General features: G+C 45.5%; 1 long non-coding RNA gene across 1 annotated transcript in view; it reads right to left on the bottom strand.

Moving 5' to 3' along the window:
• LOC147710126 (uncharacterized) overlaps positions 1-21,207 on the bottom strand; it is a 92,971-nt gene that overhangs the window by 47,523 nt on the left and 24,241 nt on the right. The window contains exon 2 of the long non-coding RNA XR_015295844.1: positions 588-637. This is a non-coding gene — a long non-coding RNA (uncharacterized LOC147710126). The remainder of the gene's footprint in view (positions 1-587; positions 638-21,207) is intronic.

Raw genomic sequence — 21,207 nt, 5'->3', positions numbered from 1 at the left:
TCACAAAGTGGCTTTCTGACAACAATTAGGTGTCCGTGATGATTCCTTCTGAAACAACAATTTCTGAGTTAATTTTCTCTTCCATATGGAACATCTCCGAATACTGCTCTAAATGTGTAGCCTGAAATTACCGGTCTCCACAGCATCAGAATTTCCAAGAGCAAAATTACTGCAGTAGAATTTCTTAAGATCCAAGGAGGGAAGCAAGAATCAAACAGGAAACAGGTCAGGAGATCTATCAACTGTGGAGATGTTCAATGTTGAAAAAAACACTATATTTCAAAGGCATGCAATCCCAAAACATCTTTTAAAACGTCTGGAAAAGTTAGAAGGTAGAGATACAAACCAAATAATTGGACTCTGATTTGAGAACTAGTGTGTATTGTGATCACAAAAATACCTTTTAAGTTATTTTGCTTCTGCTACCTCGAGTTAAACTGATCAAAGATTTTTCTTGGGCTGTGTGCATAGTTAGATGTTTTGCTCTATTGTCAAGTGTGCGCACTTTATCAAGAACATAGCTATAACAAACTATATCATTTTCATAAACAGAATCAAACATGCATAATAAGCGCAATTGTATTTACCTTTATAACTCTTCACCACCTCTGGGCTCTGAGGCATCACATTATTACACCTGAAACAGCACATAAATCATGTTAGTGTTACAGAGCAAACACAGTTTACAGGATAACATAAGGAATACCACGTACAGCCTGTTATTAGAAATTTAGGGCAAGATGTAGGAAGGCTAACGGCCGAAATTAACTAATTTCGTCCGTTACCGACCGGTAGTAGGCTTTTCTGATGTAGAGGCCGAAATTAAGGATTTGCAGCCAGATTCATGAAGGTGCCATTCTGCGATTAGCAAATTGCGAAAAATAGCGAATCGCATTTTGAAAATCGCAGAATGGCATTCATGTAGAAATGCGATGCAACAAAGCGAATCGCAATTGATCGCAATTGCCGATTGCGATCTTGCTGCAATCGCATAATAATCGCAGAATCGGCATTTTTCCATGTAGAAATGGCGACCTCGCAATTAGCGAAATCGCATTTTGCGATCTCTCTAACTGCGAGATCGCAAAAACGGGAAGTCGCTTTTCGAGCCCATTGATGACATCACAACCAGGAAGTAGGCTTTCCCCACCCACAAACAGAACACAGAGCCAGAGAGTGGAAGCAGGATACTGAAGAGCTCCAAACCTTAGACTGAGCAGCACCCCAGCAGGACAAAAATCACCAACATGTCCCAGGATGCAGCAGAGAGCAGTGGGCAGGAGAGGAAGCGAAAACTCAAGTTTTCAGAACTTGAACTGGAGCATCTGATTGAGGGGGTTACCAAGGACCATGCACACCTCTTTGGCAAAGACTCCCGGAGGGTGCCAGAGGCAGACAAGCGCAGGATCTGGCAGCGCATTCGCGCTAAAGTCAATTCGGTTGGGGTGACCCAGCGGTCAATTGATGACCTTAAAAAGCGCTGGTACGACCTGAGAGGTCGTTCTAAGGAGTGTATCGCCGAGAGGCTTGGGGAGCGACTGGCCACCGGTGGAGGGGAACCTGTAGCCACACCAAACACCCCATTGGAGGACCTGACAGAGGACACCATTGCACCAGAAGCCTGCGTGGGGGTCATCCAGCTGGACTTGTCTCGACCCAGCCAACAATCTGAAGGTAAGTGCCATGCGACTGCGACCCTGTCCCCCAACAATGCCCATGACTCCTGAGCTAGCAATATGACATCCCAACAATGCAGCCCATGCACACCTGAAATGCCCCATTGCATTGTGGTAGTTGCAGTGAAATCATATACCCCCAGTTAGCTGAACACAGCCAGAGTTGTAAAATCAAAGTTAATCCAAAAGCCAGTCAGGGAAAGCAAGCCTGCATGCATGTATCAACATTGCTTGTGCAAGATACATAACATTAATCATGCACCCTTTCACATTACAGGTGCAGTTGAGCAACCCAGCACAGATAGCGAAGCCCTGCACATCGCCGAGACCCAGGAGGACACAGAGTGAGGGCCAGTCCAACCAACAACCCGGTCCATCACAGCCACCAGCAGTTCTTCCACCACCACCACCCCGTGAGGACAGGGCCACCCCTGCAGCCACAGGTGTGCAGCCAACACCCCAACAAACAGCCACAGCAGTGGTACAGGCCCCCCCACCAGCGCCTAGGAGGCAGACGAGGCGCACAGCTGGAGCCAGATCACACACCAGCGCACTGAGGCGCCAGCAGCGTCAGGGCCCAGCAGACACGGGCAGGGCACTCTTACTACCTGATCCTGGCCTGGCCATTGAACGCCGCATGCTGGCGGTGCACCGTACACAGGCGCGTCACCTGGCAGCAATTCACACCCAGCTGCAGGCGACAGGCCAAAATATTGCCCAGATGACCGCTGCTGTCAGAGAGAACAGCCAGCTGCTGGTAGCCCACCAGGACATGACCCGCCTCCGCCACCGCCAACTACTGGCCCGCCTATCGGCCTACACCAGGCCACACCACATAGTTGGGAATGCAACATCACAGCTGGCACGCAGGTCACTTGCCATGCAGGGCCAGATGGTGCAGTGTTGCCAGGATGTGGCCAGGTCACTAGATCTGCTTACAGCAGCAGTGCTCGGCAGCCAGTCCATTGCTCATGGAGAACCAGAGGGGCCGGACGACGTGAGCGAGGTAGCGTCAACTAACAGCAGCGCATCCTTGCCACCTGTGCCTGTACGTCGCCGCAGCAGCAGGCCAACAGCATCAACTAGGGCCAACACCGTTCCCTCAGGACACAGATAGACGACTTGGGGCGTCTCGTCGTAACCGACAGTGAGAACACAGACACTCTCAGGGAGGCCATGCAGTACACCCCTACAAGCCCACTACCCCAGCATGGGGAGGTATGAAGTAGTACTCTCTTCATGAGACACCAAAATTAGTAAAGGCCAATTTATTGTGCATGAACAATGAAGATTAATGGTCTGACTTGATTCACACTCATGTCATTATTTCATTTGTCATGCATGAGTGCAGTGTTTTGTGAGGGGAATGGGTGCACTAGAAACAGTTAATAGTGATGTGGTTGTGGTGCCTGTGTCCTTCAGCAGGATTTTCTCCGCGTGCATGAAACACATGTGGAGGCGGGCGGTTGTCCCCTTCCGACTCACTGCCAGATATCTCCACTGGTATCCTGCGCTTGGTAGCAATGTTGTCGAGTATTGCACACACGGCCACGATGCAGCAGCAGACCTCAGGTGTGTATTTGATGGCCCCACCAGTCTTGTGCAGTATGCGGAAACGGCTCTTCAATAGGCCAAATGTCCTCTCAATGCAATTTCTTGTGCATATGTGTGCAGCATTGTAACGCCGTTGCTGTGGTGTGGCAGGGTTGAGGTATGGGGTGAGGAGGTACTCACGTAGACCTTAGGCGCTGTCACCTGAGGGTAGGAAGCACAGGGTGAGTGCCTGTTCTGCGCAGATACATGATGTACTATTTTGGGGCATGTGTACTTAACTAGTAGGTGTCTTTCGCCAAAGTATCCCCTGGCCAGTCGTGTGTGAATGCCGCTGTGCCGGAAGATGAAGGAGTCATGTGTGCTGCCCAGATATTGTGCCACTATGTCCGTGATGTAATTCTTGGCATTGCACACCATCTGGATATTGAGGGAGTGGTAGGACTTGCGATTGCTGTACATGTATTCCGTTTGTGCTGGTGGGTAGATGTGGATGTGGGTATTTGAATTTGAATTTGAATTTAAAAACATTTGTAAAGCGCACTTTTACCTAGCAGTTTCATGGCGCTAAGGATTAATTGAACCCAGATAACAACTGGGGGTGGACTAGGCTGGGAATGCTTGCAGGAAGAGGAAGGTTTTTAAGGCCTTCCTAAAGTCAGCATAGAGTGGAATAGATCTAACATTGTGAGGAAGGGAGTTCCAGAAGATGGGGCCAAGAACTGCAAACTTCACCCCCCCCATCCTCATCTTCCTGTAGCGAGGGACGGAGAGGAGGGATTGGGAAGATGAACGGAGCTCTCTAGCGGGAATATAGCTGGAAATTGCCGAGTTTATGAAAGCAGGGGCAGTTCCGGCTCGGGCCTGATAGGCAGTGCAGCCCAGCTTGAAGAGAGCCTTCTCCCTGATAGGCAACCAGTGCAGGCTCTTCAGTACAGAGGTGACATGTTGGAATTTAGGGAGGGCAAAGATTAGGCGAGCTGCCTGGTTCTGTACAAGCTGTAAGCGTCGGAGAGCGTAAGCTGGGATGCCATTGTACAGGATGTTCCCGTAGTCCAGCCGAGATAAGACCATTGCCATCACGATGAGTTTGAGAGCGGGCAAAGAAAAGAATCTAGAGATTTTCCGGATAGTGCGAAGTGTAAAGAAGCAGGAGGACACCACTGTACTAATCTGAGTGTGCAAAGTAAGGTTCTGATTTAGTGTGATCCCGAGTGTTTTAACAGAAAAGGAAGGTGAAGGTGAGGGACCAAGTGAGGGGGGCCAGAACGAAGAGGTCCAGGGACTGGATGCACCCCCAGTCAAAACCAGCTCGGTTTTGTCTGGGTTAAGTTTAAGATGGTTAAAGTTCATCCAGTCCCTGATAAAGATCATAATAGATTGGAAATTAGAAATAGAATTAGGAGAGTGTGAAAGATTGAAGATCAGCTGGAGGTCATCCGCATAATTAAAGACGGTACAGTCAATGCATCCAATTACATGCGGGAATTGTGCAATGTTGTAGAATTTCAGCTTGGTGTCATTCAAGTCCTGTTGGGTGGTGGAGAATGATATGTAGTGGTGTAGCCGGGTCAGCATTGCATCCAGGAAACTCCTTAGGCAGCGGGACATGGTGGGCTGGGATATCCCCCCTGCAACAGCGACTATCCCCTGGAAGCTTCCGGAGGCCAGTAGGTGCAGGCTGCACAATACCTGCACATGTGTGGGAACGGTGTGGGTCCTCCTTGTTGGGTGCTGCATCAGGGGGTCTAGGTCCCGGATCAGCTTAATGATCATTGGCTCATTTAGGCGGTACTTAGCATAGATTTGCTCCCTGGTTTGGCCCAGAAGGGTGACCCGCTGACGGAATATCCGCTCCTGGATCCTACGTCTGTTCCATGCTGCTCGCTGTAGCCTTCGCCGCCTGACCACCATGTAGAGTCCTGGCATTGTGAGAGTCCTCAGGCTCCAGCTGCATATCCTTAAGTGTGTTTGGTCAGGCCTGCACCTGTTTGTAGTTAGATAAAGTTTTTTTTTCTTTTTTTTTTCTTTACTGGTTACCACCTGATTTGGGTTCTCCTTAAATTGCGCGTCGCAAATAGCGAATATCGGGTTTTTCGCAATCAGCGATTTTTCTTGAATGGCGATTGAGATTAGTTTGCGAGTTCGCTAATAATTTCGCAGAATCCATGGTTTCTCGCTATTTCAAAATCGCTAATGGGCTTGTTCCAGGATTCTGCGATTTTATTTGCGAACTCGCAATTTTGATTTAGCGATTTCGCTTTTTTGCTATTTTCACTATCAAGAATTCCTTTTACTCAAATTGCGATCGCAATTGCTAAATCGCAGCTATTGCGATCGCAATTTGGCTTCATGAATCTATCTGTCGGTCATTTACCGAATCGGTAATTTAAGGAATCGGTAAATTACCGATTTCTTAAATACCGATTCGGTAAATTACCGAATTCCTAATGTAGGGAGCACTTAAATGCGTGCTTATCCCATGTTAGGGTCCGTTATTTACCACCAACTACAAGTTGGTGGTAAATAACGAAAACAACCCAAAAAGCAATTTTATGCAAATTGCTCCAGTGCCATGTTGCAGACATACATGCCCTTAGGGCATGTATGTCTGCAACATGTGCACCCATACACAATTGAGGGGTGCAACAGGGTGTCAAAGTGACACCCTGCCACCCTTCAATGTTTTCCCCCTTTTACCGAATCGGTTTTTACCGATTCGGTAATTGCCATTCATTCCTATGGGCCTCCAGGCCCATGGGAATGAATGGCAATTACCGAATCAGTAAATACCGATTCGGTAAATACCAAATTTTACAGATTCTGTAAAATTTACCGAAAAATTACCTACATATTATTTACCTATTCTTAAATTCCGAATCGGTAAAATTCAGTATTTAAGAATAGGTAAATAGTATTTACCTACATCTGGCCCATAATCCTGTAATCCCAGGCGCTCCTGTGGACCTGTGCACAGCGCCTGCTACTATAGGCACACGACATTCAAAGCTCCAGTGATCCATGGCAACCCAGTTACACCCTACTGAGCAGAGGCTGGGAGAGGATAACAGGTGAAAACCCACTAAAAGCACAGAATACTGAACAAACCAGGGCCATAGATTGGTAGCCAATAAAGCCTGTCAATGGGTAAAAGACAATCCTGTAATGCTAGATTCAAACTGGTCCAGTTCAATGATTCCTTTTACTTAAATAACCCTCACACACTCTAATAGTGTCATCTCTAATAGTGTCATGATTCATCATCGGGTTCACCCGGACTCCTAAAGGTCAGGGTGGGCTCGACCAGGTTCCAGGGAGAAGGTAAAAGAATGAGATCAGATGGCATAAAGATTAAAAATCCTCCGGCTCTCTCCAAGGTGTCCCTTTATTAGTGCAGAAGTTGGGGGAAGTTAAAAAAAATATCAAGAGCGAATTAGGATTTAATGGTCCTATGACCCTATACCAACATGTTTCAGCCCTGTTCTATGGCCCAGGAGGGTCCGGGGCTTTCTTCAGGGTGATTTAGAATCACCTCCCTGCCCTGGTGTGTGTGTGTTACGCGGTGTCTAGTTCATACACGACAGATGCATGAAACTGACTGCATCTAGGGGCAAAGTGTATACTTTCTTTTTTTGTGTCCAACCTGTAATCAAAAAGGCCATATTAACACCGGTATTCATGCTATTTTTCATCAGTCTGAAATGGCCGGTATGTTATAATGAATCCCATTGTGAGGTGTATATATTATAGCATGCAACACCCAGTGCGTGTTCACGTTGAGGTTAAATAAACCCCCCGGGTCTCATCAATAGAGTGTCTGGACACGAGCCATTCCCACCAGGACACCTGTAGCAATACATATACATTGAATACTCACTAATTCCGCGAGAGTCAATAGTGTATTGCTCGTACATCATATCATCTTAAGCACAACAGCCATAACAGTGAATGCCTTTTCCAAATACAAACACCCGCCCTCATCGGTCACAACAAGCCTCATGGGTGAGGTATGTTTAATGATGGTTTAAAATTCACCCCCATCAATCACGCCCTGGTAACACACAGACTAATACATGCTGCACTCACCAATTGGGGTTGAACTTCTCGCCTCTCGGGAAAGGGTGGAGACGGGGGTCGCCCTGTAGTCACACTCTTTGTGTTTACAATGGAGATTAAAGATGGAGACAAACCAAAAGTGAGGCCAAGAAAATGCAAACATTGCACGTGAAACAAAACTATTCCTGTGCCACTCCGCATACACACAGACTCACTTCATCGAGGGTCCGACCCTGCGGTCCCTCCTAGTTGGCTCCGCTGCTCCCGGCTTGATCTTACCAGGGGCCGGTGAGCAAGTGTGTTTATGTACAGACAAAACTGCTTAAGATGATATGATGGACGAGCAATACACTATTGACTCTGGCTGAATTGGGCTCAGGATTGAAATGAGGCTTTTAAACACCCACGAGATGGACTGAAAGGAAGACACAGGGGACTTGGAGAAGCATTTGCTCCCTAGAATGAGCACTTAGTAACCTGGGCAGAGGTTTGAGGATTGAAACAAGGCTTCTAGAGACCCCAGAGGATGGACAGGAGGGAAGACAAGGAAGACTGAAGAGAGATTAACAGGTCTAGGAGCAGATCTGAGGATTACACTGAGAACTGATGGAGACCTCTTCGGATTACAAGGAGCCAACTGGACAAAGTCCTGGTCTTTAACCAAATTATAGTGATATTTGGAAGCACAAAACAGATGTTTTGAGGATTGTTATCATGATTAGGAAATTCTGACCCAGTTGTTGAGACATCTTGAATTATGTCAAATAAAAGGACAATCTCAGCAGGTATACAGTCTAAATATCGAGTTAAAATATAGAATGGATAGAATATCGAATGGACAGAATATAGACAACAAAAATATCGAATGTAATGGACAAAATATCGAATGGACAGAATATAGACAACAAAAATATCGAATTTGAGGTAAGTAAGTTAATATCGATTTACATAAATATAGAAAGTCAAAATATCGAAGTATATAATATAGTTGTTAAATATATTTTCTTGTAATACTTTATTCAATAGATATATTTCATAAAAGTAAATATATTGATTTTTTAACAATATCTACATTTTTAAAGTGTTTTTTATGTTAGTATATGTGTGAAAAGTGTATATTTCTTTTAAGTAATGAATTTTATGGCATTTCATTTTTGCGCAATTTAATTCTGTAGCGGGTTGTGGGTTTATAGGGAAATAGGGTGGGAAGTAATTTAATTATAATTGATTAAATGTTTTAATGTATTTATTGGTATTTATCTTGAATTAATTGTTAATTAATTTTTAATTGGTAATTAATTAAAATATAATTGATAAATAATTTGTATTAATTGATAATTATGTTAATTTTATTAATTTATTTACTGTAGCGGGTTGTGGTTTTAAAGGGTAATAGGGTGGGAAGTAATTTAATTGTTATTAATTACATTTTTAAATGTATTTATTGGTATTCATTTTTAATTAATTGTTAATTATTTTGCATTTGCTAATTAATTAATTGTAAATTGGTAATTAATTTGTATTAATAGGTAATGATTTTTAATTTTAAAAAATGTATTTGTATTTTTATTTGATTAAAAGTTATATTATATTATATATGTAATTATTTTTAATTAATTTGTAATTGGCATTAATATATATATTTTTTTAATTAATATATGAAGTATTTACTTTCCCTACTGTTGCACTCACTGGAGTGGGAATAGTAATTTTTACCCCTACGCTATCCTACGCTTTCTCTACTGTTGCACTCTCTGGAGTGGGAATAGTAATTTTTACCCCTACGCTATCCTACGCTTTCTCTACTGTTGCACTCTCTGGAGTGGGAATAGTAATTTTTTCGCCTATGCTATCCAATGCTTTCCCTACTGTTGCACTCTCTGGAGTTGGAATAGTAATGTTTACCCCTACGCTATCCAACGCTTTCCCTACTGTTGCACTCACTGGAGTGGGAATAGTAATTTTTACCCTCCCACTATCCAACGCCTTCCCTACTGTTGCACTCTCTTGAGTGAGAATAGTAATTTTTACCCTCCCGCTATCCAACGCCTTCCCTACTGTTGCACTCTCTGGAGTGGGAATAGTCATTTTTACTCCTACGCTATCCAATGCTTTCCCTACTGTTGCACTCTCTGGAGTGGGAATTGTAATTTTTACCCCTACGCTATCCAACGCTTTCCCTACTGTTGCACTCACTGGAGTGGGAATAGTAATTTTTACCCTCCCACTATCCAACGCTTTCCCTACTGTTGCACTCTCTGGAGTGGGAATAGTAATTTTTACCCCTACGCTATCCAACGCTTTCCTTACTGTTGCACTCTCTGGAGTGGGAATAGTAATGTTTACCCTCCTGCTATCCAACGCTTTCCCTACTGTTGCTCTCTCTGGAGTGGGAATAGTAATATTTACCCCTACCCTATCCAACGCTTTTCCTACTGCTGCACTCTCTGGAGTGGGAATAGTAATTTTTACCCTCCCGCTATCCAACGCTTTCCCTACTTTTGCACTCTCTGGAGTGGGAATAGTAATTTTTACCCCTACGCTATCCAACGCTTTCCCTACTGTTGCACTCCCTGGAGTGGGAATAGTAATTTTTACCCTCCCGCTATCCAATGCTTTCCCTACTGTTGCACTCTCTGGAATCGGAATAGTACATTTTACCCTTTCCACTATCCTACGGTAAAAACATTTTATATTTTTTATTAATATTATGTTCATATATATATATATGTATTAATAAATCAATTTGTATGTTTGTTTTTTAACTTACATTAATTATTTATTAATGTTAAGGTTATTTAAGTATTTTAAGTATGTTTAAGTTAATTATATTTATTATTTCATTAATTTTTAATTAATTGAAAGCATTTAAAAAAGTTCGATATTTTGATTATCTATATTTTTTACAACAATATTTTTGATTCGATATTTTTGTACTTACCTGTTAGGAAGTCGATATTTTTGCTCATCAGGGCTGTGCAGTTCAATTATATTCCATATTCTATATTTGCATTCTATATTTTATATTCTATATTTTTTACTCAATATTTTGGTAGTTCTATATTTGTGTCATCGATATTGTTTCAGTGATCCATCTCAGCCATGTCAGAATTTGAGATGTGCAGCCACAAGTAGGAAGAATATTACCATCAAGGCACAGGGCTGTAAAACAAGATCAGCCGCAGGTCACTGGAAGAGCTGGACACCGGGCCTGTGGACCCCGAGGCACAGACTGGGGATGGAGCTCAGGAGACACAGGTCAGAGAAGAGGTAGAGCTGGAAGGTTTCTGGGGCTATTTAGGCAGAGTCAGCTGGAAACAACTTTCAGAAACAACTTGCCGAGCAGCTTTTGAGTGCTGCAAGGGTCTTGCTTGCCACACTAAGATGGCTATAAAGATAGGGTTTTTTTTAAATAGGGGGACATTTAAGGCCTCTCTGCTAGTATTTAACGCATAAGTTCTTTAAGTATAATAAATGGGTGGTGGTGCTAGTTGGAGAGAGGATAAGCCCTATAACAGACAAAAAACAAAGTACCAACTGCACACAACAATAGAGTAGCGCAAAATAGAGATGTCCTGGTAGACATGAGTACACTTAGGTTGCATCTGTCAGAGAAACCACAATGTTTTGAGAGAGGTATCTTCATTTAATGTCTTTTGTAGCCAGCCGACACGTGTTTCATCGCAGTGATAAGCGACTCATCAGGGCTGTGCAGTTCAAAGAAAAAGACAGATTGGTCGCTTAGCCGGTGATACTTCTGACCCGGCCGGTCTCAAGACCAGGTTGAGTCTGAAAGTCCTCAATATTGACCAGTCTCAGACACTCAGGTTCAAGTCCTGGTGATTCAGTTCCAAAACTCAATATGTATAAGGAACTATCTTGGGTTGATTTGGCGGGAGATATAGGCTCAGTAGGCTAATGGAGAAGAATTTCAAACAGGATACCCCGTGGGCTGGTATTAGAGAGTTTGGCGGAGCGAGTAGACTCCCGTGAGTGGAATATCCCTGTAAGGGTTGTTGATCACGCAAACGAGCTCCGGTGTGGCCGTGCGAGATATCTCGTTCAGGGCCAGGACCTGACCCGAAACGAGATATCTCGCAGCGGCTAAGCGACCTTTCTGTCTTTTTCTTTGAACTGCACAGCCCTGATGAGTCGCTTATCACTGCGACGAAACACGTGTCGGCTGGCTACAAAAGACATTAAATGAAGATACCTCTCTCAAAACATTGTGGTTTCTCTGACAGCTGCAACTTAAGTGTACTCATGTCTACCAGGACATCTCTATTTTGCGCTACTCTATTGTTGTGTGCAGTTGGTACTTTGTTTTTTTCTTGCCACACTAGTTTGTGCCTGGCTGTGCTCTCATGTGTTTCATTTTTAGGTTTCGCCTCGTCGAAAGCTGCGCACCGCGCAGCTTTTCGGCGCAGGCGAAATCTAATGTTAGAACAGTGTGGCCTTCGTTCCGCCTCTCTCTTCCATTGGCTAGCTCCATAAATGGAGGCTAGCCATTGGAAGAGAGAACTGTCCGTCATTTCCCGAGGCGATTGGTGGGCGTTCCGCCGATTCTTTCCCTCTCCGCAACGCCATGAAGACGTGGCCACTGTGGGCGTGTACTTTATTTTTCTTTTACACCGATGTTTGTGTTCATTGTTCTTGGACTTTGTTCAGGTTGGGGAAGTTGTTGGCGCGATTGTTTGGTAAAGAAGTCTTAACTTAATACTTATATCAATATTGACGTATTTTATTAATTAAGTGCCTAGAAACGCTGTAGCGTGGTTTTAAAACTCATCTGCAGTGTCACGACCTCCCCGCTACAGGTCTCGCGCTGGTCTGTCCTCCAATGTTGATGCTCGTTCCGATCCCAAAGGGTCCGCCCCCCACCCTGCCAGACACCTCTCGGCGGTGCTCGTGCCGGAGCCGCCTCTGCTCTGAAGCCCTGAGCCCGGTAATACACGACAGCCAGCCCTGGCTCTGGGCCCAGTGGGGCTGGGGCGTCGCAGGCTCCGCTTTGGTCTTGGGTGGGTTAACGCTGGTCATGTCTAGGCCACTGAGGGAAGCCTGCGCCTCAGAGGCAGATCAAAGACGCATCTGGTGATGGGTGGGAGGGACGCTGGAGGGGCCCTTTGAAGCTAGATGGAAAGTGAAACTTTCCCTAAGGCACAGCCCCGCCACATTAAATACTTGGTTATTTTTTCTTTTGGGAGGGGAGAGAGGGGCTCTGTACAACAAAGTCTATGGGGTAGATGCTGGGGGTGAGCGTGTGTTGACAGTAGCAGCCACGCTCCCAGCCAGTCCCTGAGCAAACAACTGAAGGTCACGGGGTGTCTGTACTCAGGAGTCATGACACTTGAAGGCACCGGAGTTATTAGGTGGGAGGAGGAGGGGTTAGGGGTGTCCAACTCCAATCTACCTTGACTCTAAAACTCCCCCATCCCCACCTTGCCTCTTGCAATCCCGCCATAACCTGGTAGTTTCATATAGATACGCACTGGGCGCCCACACAGCGCATGCTGCCGGGGGCTTTTCTGTTGCGCAGCGCTATGTGCTGATTATTTAGGTCTCGCAGAGAGACCTATTGCAACCAAACCACAAAACTGACTTTTTACGATGCAGATTTCAACGAGTGCATGAGTTCTCGTGACCACGCTTTTATCCAAGCCGCCTGCCTCCGAGAGCTTTAAATTAAAGCCATCTGTTGCTTCCCCAGCGCACTCGCCCTCACTTCTCCTCCCCCTTATTAACACAGACTTCTAGCACGGCCGCGAGGCCGTGCTTCAAAGGGATCCGTTCCCCCGCCCCTAAAAGCTTCTGTCCGCAATGTTCTTTCATTCACAACTTGTTTTGTTTGTTGCTCTGCCAAGTTGTTCCGGCTTGCGCCACATGGCTGCATGCCCCCCAGAGTGTATGGCTCACGAACTCCTCCGCTAGTTGCAGGTAGCGCCCTTTTCTTGTTAGAAGCATTACTACATAGGAATGAGACACTGCTGCTTACACACACACTTTTTGCATGGCTGTCCGAGCAGGCATGTACGCACATCACTCACACTACATGTGCCGCCCTGTGTACTTTTTGTGTGCTTCTATACTATCTGCGTATTATTTGTTTATTGTGCGTGTGTAGCTGTTTACCTGATATGTATAAACATTATCTGTGTGTATTGTTTGAGCACTGGACATCTTTTTCGCATACTGTTACAAACACATGCGCCTTTATGTACTTGTGTGTGTCTGTGTATATTGTAATTGAAACGTATTTGAGCAATCCAAACCCGGTTGTGTCTCCCTCAAAGTATGGCTGATTGACAGGTGCCCAGACGTGCCTTTCAGGCTCTGCCCTATGATCACCAAAGGGCAGTGCCGGCTCCTGCCAGGCCCTTTAGGGGCACTGCCCTCTGCAGTTTCACAGCACCTCTTGTGAAGGTCAGAGCCCCACACTTCTGTGTATAGCGCCTGGAAGTGACAGCGCATTCCACACCCACGCTGATGTACCACATAGACACCACGTGCTCAAGCACCAACAGACCAGGCTGGTTTACACCCCCTCGCCAGCCCCCTGCCCCCCAGGCGCATGGAGAGGTGACACTCAAAGGTGAATGGCTGCTTTTCAAAGAGCCCCCCCACAACGCGTGAGCCACGGCTACGCACCCAGCAGCCTCCTCGCCGCCCCCCACCCGGCGGTAATTATATTCATTCGAAGCCATTTACTGCCGAACAGCGCTACAGTAAATATGCATATTGCTAATAAGGTTTGCACATTTACTCCAGTCAAACACGGCCGCGTGTTTACATCACCGCCACGTACAAAACGGAAGTTAAGGCAGTAAATTTTCTAGGCGGCTTCTGGGAGCACAAACCTGCAGGAGATTGTAGGGGCGGAAGTATCCCTAAAATAAGAGTGTTTTGTATATCGGGTTTGTGACACAGCGGCTCTTCTCTGGGAGGCAGACCTGTGTGATCGCAGGCATCCCTCTGTGGTGTCAGCACTGACATGGTTAACGCCCACATTTAGATTCTAATCCGACCTCAATTCACTTTTACCGCCTAGCGCTCAGAAACCGCCTGGCGGTATTAAACAGCGCTTGACTGCTAGGACATTAAGCAGCAAAAGGGACCCTCCTGTAGTGTTGTAGGAAATACGCTGTATTATCCTACAACTAAGGATTGTATTATGATAATCTTGAAGTGACATCACCACTTTGGTGTATTACGTTGCGATAACGTTAGCGCTCTTCTTTTCGTCCGGACTTTCACCGCCAATCTTTGCCTTCTTCCTCACTCCTTCTTTCCTACCAAGTTTCTTGTTTTATTGTACTTTTCCTCATTTTCTTTCTTATTTTTTCCATGCACCATTTCCTCATTTTTCCTTGTCCTTTTTTTTGCCTTTGTTTCTTCCACCTTTCCTCATTCTTTTCCTACCCCTGAACATATTCTTTTCCATCTTTCTTTCTGCGTTTCTTTTTTCCCTCTCACTTTGCCTTTCACTATTCTCGCCTTTCCCTCATGCCCTCACTGTGCCTACCCCATCTCTCATGCTCTTCTTTATTTCTGGCTTCCTTGCAGTATGACAGTCAAAACTTTTGCTGCATTGAACAAGCAGAGAGTTGGAGAGACTGTCTGTTGGGCTTAAGGCAGAGGTCTTCAAACTTTTGTAGGTTAAGCCCCCCCCCAGCTGATTTTTTTTTTAGATGTTGGGCCCCCCCCACCACCTGACAGAAATTTCAGGACTCGACCGCCACGCGCACATTCCGGGCATATTCAGCGAATAACATTCAATACAATAAGATTGTTTAGTAAACTGCAGGTTTGTGAGTGGGTGGGTGTGGTGAAATGAGAGAGGCTTATTACACAGCTCAAAACACCACTTTCCAAGATAAAATATGTGCAAATTGTTTTTACGAGGATGCTTTGTTTTACATATGACATGGATTGATAATAACACCACCAACATAAATGTGACAGGTTTGCCGGTTTTTCAGAGACGGTCAATCTGTGGATGGAGTTTTGCTTCTGCCATCCTCAGGTTGTGCTCCACATCCAGGCTTGAACGAACTTTAATACCGCAAGTGCTGAGAACCCAATTTCACATACATAGGACAAGCTGAAAGGCAAGAGAGTTTTGATAGCAGCTTCTCCCAAAGCTGAATATTCTGCAGACATTTTCAGCCAAGACAGGGACTGTAAGGGAGACAGTGTTGTCAGATGTTTCGAGAACTCCCTAGCTCAGAGCTGGTACACGAGAAACAAATCTTCTCTATATATCATTAATAAACGTTTTAAGCAGCATTATAATAGGATAATTGCCCACCAACCAGTTATGGAGCCGAAGACAGTTGAAAGTCCACAGAGAAGGCGCTGAACAAACCCCTCATTGAGAATTCCTTAGTGGTACGATAAGTTGCTTGCCTGAAGCAGTGGGGGTTTGGACACGTCAGGCTTATGTTTAAAAATAGAACTAATAATAAATTAATGATGTTGTCTAGTTTACTTCAGAGTAATGTTGTCTGACAGACTTTGTGATGGCAGGGACATGTTAGGGATTTTGGGTGCCCTGGGCCAGAACTATTTTGGGGGCCCCTGTTCAGTACAGGCTGGGGTTTAAATGATGTATTTTTAGCTCTGCCATACCCTATTTAGCCAGGCTACTAACGGTGCACAGGCACTGTAGTCAAGATTCTAAAATAGTTTACAGCTAATAATCGGAGATAGCGATGAGTTTTCACTGTTGTAACAAAGCAGCCGCCCACTAATTTTACAGTGAATAATATCTGTGATATCCTCCAATTTCTCATATGTGAGGTACCGCTTGGATCTAACTTTTTTATGGTTAACTTTTTTATGGTTGTTGCATAAAACAAACACATTTCTCTACAAATAGTAATAGACTCCCTCACATCAACTACATTAAAAAGAAATTAAACAAAAAGGTATTTGCAAGAATCGGTTTTAGGAATTATTCCAGTCCATCAAATACAGAAGTGTCTCTATCAAGGGGCCCTTGGACGGCTGGATTGTAATGCATTTAGATGTCTCCTTTTGTAATTTGGGACAAAAAACTTAATGGGGCACGACATGCCCATACGTGTGTACAGGGGTGAGTGAGGCGACCATATGAATTTGGGTGCGCATGTTAGTGCAGAGTGGGACGAATGAATGTATGGTTAGTGGTGGGTTTATTGGAGTGAGATTGCAGATTGAACAGTGAGGGGGACAGGTGCGTGAAGTGTTACAAGTGCAGGTTGACTAGTGTGCTTGTGTGACTGCAGGTTGAGGTACAGGGTGAAAAGCGCAAGTGCATTATGAGTGCAGAGTGATCACTGTGAGTGGGGGGTAAGTGGGAGAATGGTGTGAGAACATGGTGATCAGTGTGAGTGCATTGTGATCGCAGTGAGTGCAGAGTGATCACTGTAAGTGGGTGAATGGCGTGAGTGCATCGGGTCAGTGTGAGTGCATTGTGATCGCAGTGAGTGCAGAGTGATCACTGTAAGTGGGTGAATGGCGTGAGTGCATCGGGTCAGTGTGAGTGCTTGGTGAGAGTGAAAGTGAAGGGCGAGAATGAGGAGTGAGTGGTCTGAATGCAGGGTGCAGTCCCAGGCACTTGAAGTAACTCAGCATGTTATATACGGCAGCGTAGGGTTTCAAAAGTGTTAAACTATTGATGAATTACAAATGAATCGACAAAAAGAAGGTGTGACCTGGAGCTCGTTAACATTACAAATGAATACATACTGATTTATAACTATATTTAGCAATTTGCAAGCTGTTTAAACAACACATGGCTGGCTGGCATTTTGCACGCCTGCCTGTGTAATTTTAAAAGAAACTTTCAGGGACGTTTTAAGGATTTTGTGGCCTGTGGGCCAAATGTATTTTCGGGGTCCCTGTTCAGACCAGCTTTGATTTTATAATCTAATCTCAGCTCTTTCATGCCTTCTTTGGTCAAATACTAAATGTGTGTACATCGGATATTCAGGGATAGTGATGTGTGTTTTCAGTATGTAACATAACAGCAGTTCACTAATATTACTGCAAATAATCTGTCACACCCTTCCATTTCTCATATGTGAGGTCATGTCTTGATCTAAAATACACTTTTTATATGGATGTCGCATGACGCATAAACACATTTTGTCTGCAAAATGTCTGTAATAGACTTATATACATTGAAAATGAATAATTGAAAAACGCTATTTACAACATTATGTTTTAAAATGATTCAAGGTCATGAGAGCAAGACTGTAGAATAGTGCTGCTCTTCCCCCCTCCCCACCCCCCCACACACACACTCCCACCCCCTTTGAAAGGCTGGGACCCTGGGCCAGAGCCCACTTTTTTTTTTAGGTCTCGGCTAAACGCGCGGAGGCGCGTTGTCGCCGAGAACTTATTGTTAGAGAGTGTGCTTCCCAGGGGAAACTCCTGGCCGCGCGCATCGCCTTGGAGGGCGATTTGAAACGCGCACGCGCACGCGATCGCGCTCGCTGTGGGCAGCTGCTGTCGTGCATTCACACAGACACACACCAGCGCCTATGCACGCACTTGCTCATACAGTGCCATGCTTCAAGGAAGTAAAAATAATGTGGACAGAACGAATAAAAAGAAGTTAAACATGAATGCTAAAGCTGTGATGGGCACTAAAAATCGAAAAGCTTAAATCAGATGTGTGAAATAATAATGTCCCGAAAAAACCCTGAAAAATAACATGTGCATGAAAGCCAAAAAATGAAAAGCAAGTGTTTACCTGTGGATGCAGTCCATGCGAAGCATTAATACAAATGTTTACATGCTGGCTTATGTGTTTAATCAAACGGAGAAGAGAGGATAAAAGCACAGTGCTAGTGCAATGAGTGAAACAAAACTGCTATATATGTCCTCCTAGATCCAACACACAGTCTTACATCGTAGGTGCCAAGAAATATATGAGAGTACCTACATACTGCATCCGGCCGTGAAGGGCATTTACACTACGGAAGGGAGAATGCAGAGTAGTGAGTGCTGAGTAGTGAGTGCAGAGTAGTGAGTAGTGAGTGCAGAGTAGTGAGTAGTGAGTGCAGAGTAGTGAGTAGTGAGTTCAGAGTAGTGAGTGCAGAGTAGTGAGTAGTGAGTGCAGAGTAGTGAGTAGTGAGTGCAGAGTAGTGAGTGCAGAGTAGTGAGTGCAGAGTAGTGAGTGCAGAGTAGTGAGTAGTGAGTGCAGAGTAGTGAGTGCAGAGTAGTGAGTGCGGAGTAGTGAGTAGTGAGTGCAGAGTAGTGAGTAGTGAGTGCAGAGTAGTGAGTGCAGAGTAGTGAGTGCAGAGTAGTGAGTGCAGAGTAGTGAGTAGTGAGTGCAGAGTAGTGAGTGCAGAGTAGTGAGTAGTGAGTGCAGAGTAGTGAGTAGTGAGTGCAGAGTAGTGAGTGCAGAGTAGTGAGTAGTAAGTGCAGAGTAGTGAGTGCAGAGTAGTGAGTGCAGAGTAGTGAGTGCAGAGTAGTGAGTAGTGAGTGCAGAGTAGTGAGTGCAGAGTAGTGAGTGCAGAGTAGTGAGTGCAGAGTAGTGAGTAGTGAGTGCAGAGTAGTGAGTAGTGAGTGCAGAGTAGTGAGTGCAGAGTAGTGAGTAGTGAGTGCAGAGTAGTGAGTGCAGAGTAGTGAGTACAGAGTAGTGAGTAGTGAGTGCAGAGTAGTGAGTAGTGAGTGCAGAGTAGTGAGTGCAGAGTAGTGAGTAGTGAGTGCAGAGTAGTGAGTGCAGAGTAGTGAGTGCAGAGTAGTGAATGCAGAGTAGTGAGTAGTGAGTGCAGAGTAGTGAGTGCAGAGTAGTGAGTAGTGAGTGCAGAGTAGTGAGTAGTGAGTGCAGAGTAGTGAGTAGTGAGTGCAGAGTAGTGGGTGCAGAGTAGTGAGTGCAGAGTAGTGAGTAGTGAGTAGTGAGTGCAGAGTAGTGAGTAGTGAGTGCAGAGTAGTGAGTAGTGAGTGCAGAGTAGTGAGTGCAGAGTAGTGAGTGCAGAGTGCAGAGTAGTGAGTGCAGAGTAGTGAGTGCAGAGTAGTGAGTGCAGAGTAGTGAGTAGTGAGTGCAGAGTAGTGAGTAGTGAGTGCAGAGTAGTGAGTGCAGAGTAGTGAGTGCAGAGTAGTGAGTAGTGAGTGCAGAATATTGAGTAGTGAGTGCAGAGTAGTGAGTAGTGAGTACAGAGTAGTGAGTGCAGAGTAGTGAGTGCAGAGTAGTGAATGCAGAGTAGTGAGTGCAGAGTAGTGAGTAGTGAGTGCAGAGTAGTGAGTGCAGAGTAGTGAGTGCAGAGTAGTGAGTGCAGAGTGCAGAGTAGTGAGTGCAGAGTGCAGAGTAGTGAGTGCAGAGTAGTGAGTGCAGAGTAGTGAGTGCAGAGTAGTGAGTGCAGAGTGCAGAGTAGTGAGTGCAGAGTGCAGAGTAGTGAGTGCAGAGTAGTGAGTGCAGAGTAGTGAGTGCAGAGCAGTGAGTGCAGAGTAGTGAGTGCAGAGTGCAGAGTAGTGAGTGCAGAGTGCAGAGTAGTGAGTGCAGAGTGCAGAGTAGTGAGTGCAGAGTAGTGAGTGCAGAGTAGTGAGTGCAGAGTGCAGAGTAGTGAGTGCAGAGTGCAGAGTAGTGAGTGCAGAGTGAGTGTGCAGAATGCAGAGTAGTGAGTGCAGAGTGAGTGTGCAGAATGCAGAGTAGTGAGTGCAGAGTAGTGAGTGCAGAGTAGTGAGTGCAGAGTAGTGAGTGCAGAGTAGTGAGTAGTGAGTGGTGAGTGCAGAGTAGTGAGTAGTGAGTGCAGAGTAGTGAGTGCAGAGTAGTGAGTGCAGAGTATGTGAGTGCAGAGTAGCGAGTGCAGAGTAGCGAGTGCAGAGTAGCGAGTGCAGAGTAGCGAGTGCAGATTAGCGAGTGCAGAGTAGTGAGTGCAGAGTAGTGAGTGCAGAGTAGTGAGTGCAGAGTAGTGAGTGCAGAGTAGTGAGTAGTGAGTGCAGAGTAGTGAGTAGTGAGTGCAGAGTAGTGAGTAGTGAGTGCAGAGTAGTGAGTAGTGAGTGCAGAGTAGTGAGTGCAGATTAGTGAGTGCAGATTAGTGAGTGCAGAGTAGTGAGTGCAGAGTAGTGAGTGCAGAGTAGTGAGTGCAGAGTAGTGAGTAGTGAGTGCAGAGTAGTGAGTAGTGAGTGCAGAGTAGTGAGTAGTGAGTGCAGAGTAAATGTAAATGTAAATGTAAATGTGTTGTATTTGTATAGCGCGAACAGTCACCCGTAAGTATCCCGGCGCTTGTACTCCTACCACAAGGGAACCCCTCCTGGCTTTTCCTTGTGAGGTGTCCACTCCTGGGCATCCCATGGTGAAACCAGGCATCCCTTGTGTATCGGGGGCCGTTGTGGAGACTAAGCAAGCTATTGCCCAGAGTTGCAGCGTGGGGCCCATGCTTAGATTCAGCACTGAGGCGAGAATATCCAGTCAGAGGAATTTAAGCCCGATCCCGCCGAGGCGGGAATCGAACCCTGGTCCCTGGCCAGCACTCTGCATCAAGGTCTGCCGCTCTAACCATTGAGCCACACTTCTCCACCGTAGTGAGTGCAGAGTAGTGAAAGCAGAGTAGTGAGTGCAGAGTAGTGAAAGCAGAGTAGTGAGTGCAGAGTAGTGAGTGCAGAGTAGTGAAAGCAGAGTAGTGAGTGCAGAGTAGTGAGTGCAGAGTAGTGAGTGCAGAGTAGTGAGTGCAGAGTGAGTGTGCAGAGCAGTGATTGCAGAGTAGTGAGTAGTGAGTGCAGAGCAGTGATTGCAGAGTAGTGAGTAGTGAGTGCAGAGTAGTGAGTGCAGAGTAGTGAGTGCAGAGTAGTGAGTAGTGAGTGCAGAGTAGTGAGTAGTGAGTGCAGAGTAGTGAGTGCAGAGTAGTGAGTAGTGAGTGCAGAGTAGTGAGTGCAGAGTAGTGAGTACAGAGTAGTGAGTAGTGAGTGCAGAGTAGTGAGTAGTGAGTGCAGAGTA

This window comes from Lissotriton vulgaris, chromosome 5 (genome assembly GCF_964263255.1).
Source record: "Lissotriton vulgaris chromosome 5, aLisVul1.2, whole genome shotgun sequence".
Lineage (NCBI taxonomy): Eukaryota > Metazoa > Chordata > Amphibia > Caudata > Salamandridae > Lissotriton > Lissotriton vulgaris.
Note: the sequence above shows the minus strand (reverse complement) of the source record. Positions and strands in the feature narration are given on the sequence as shown.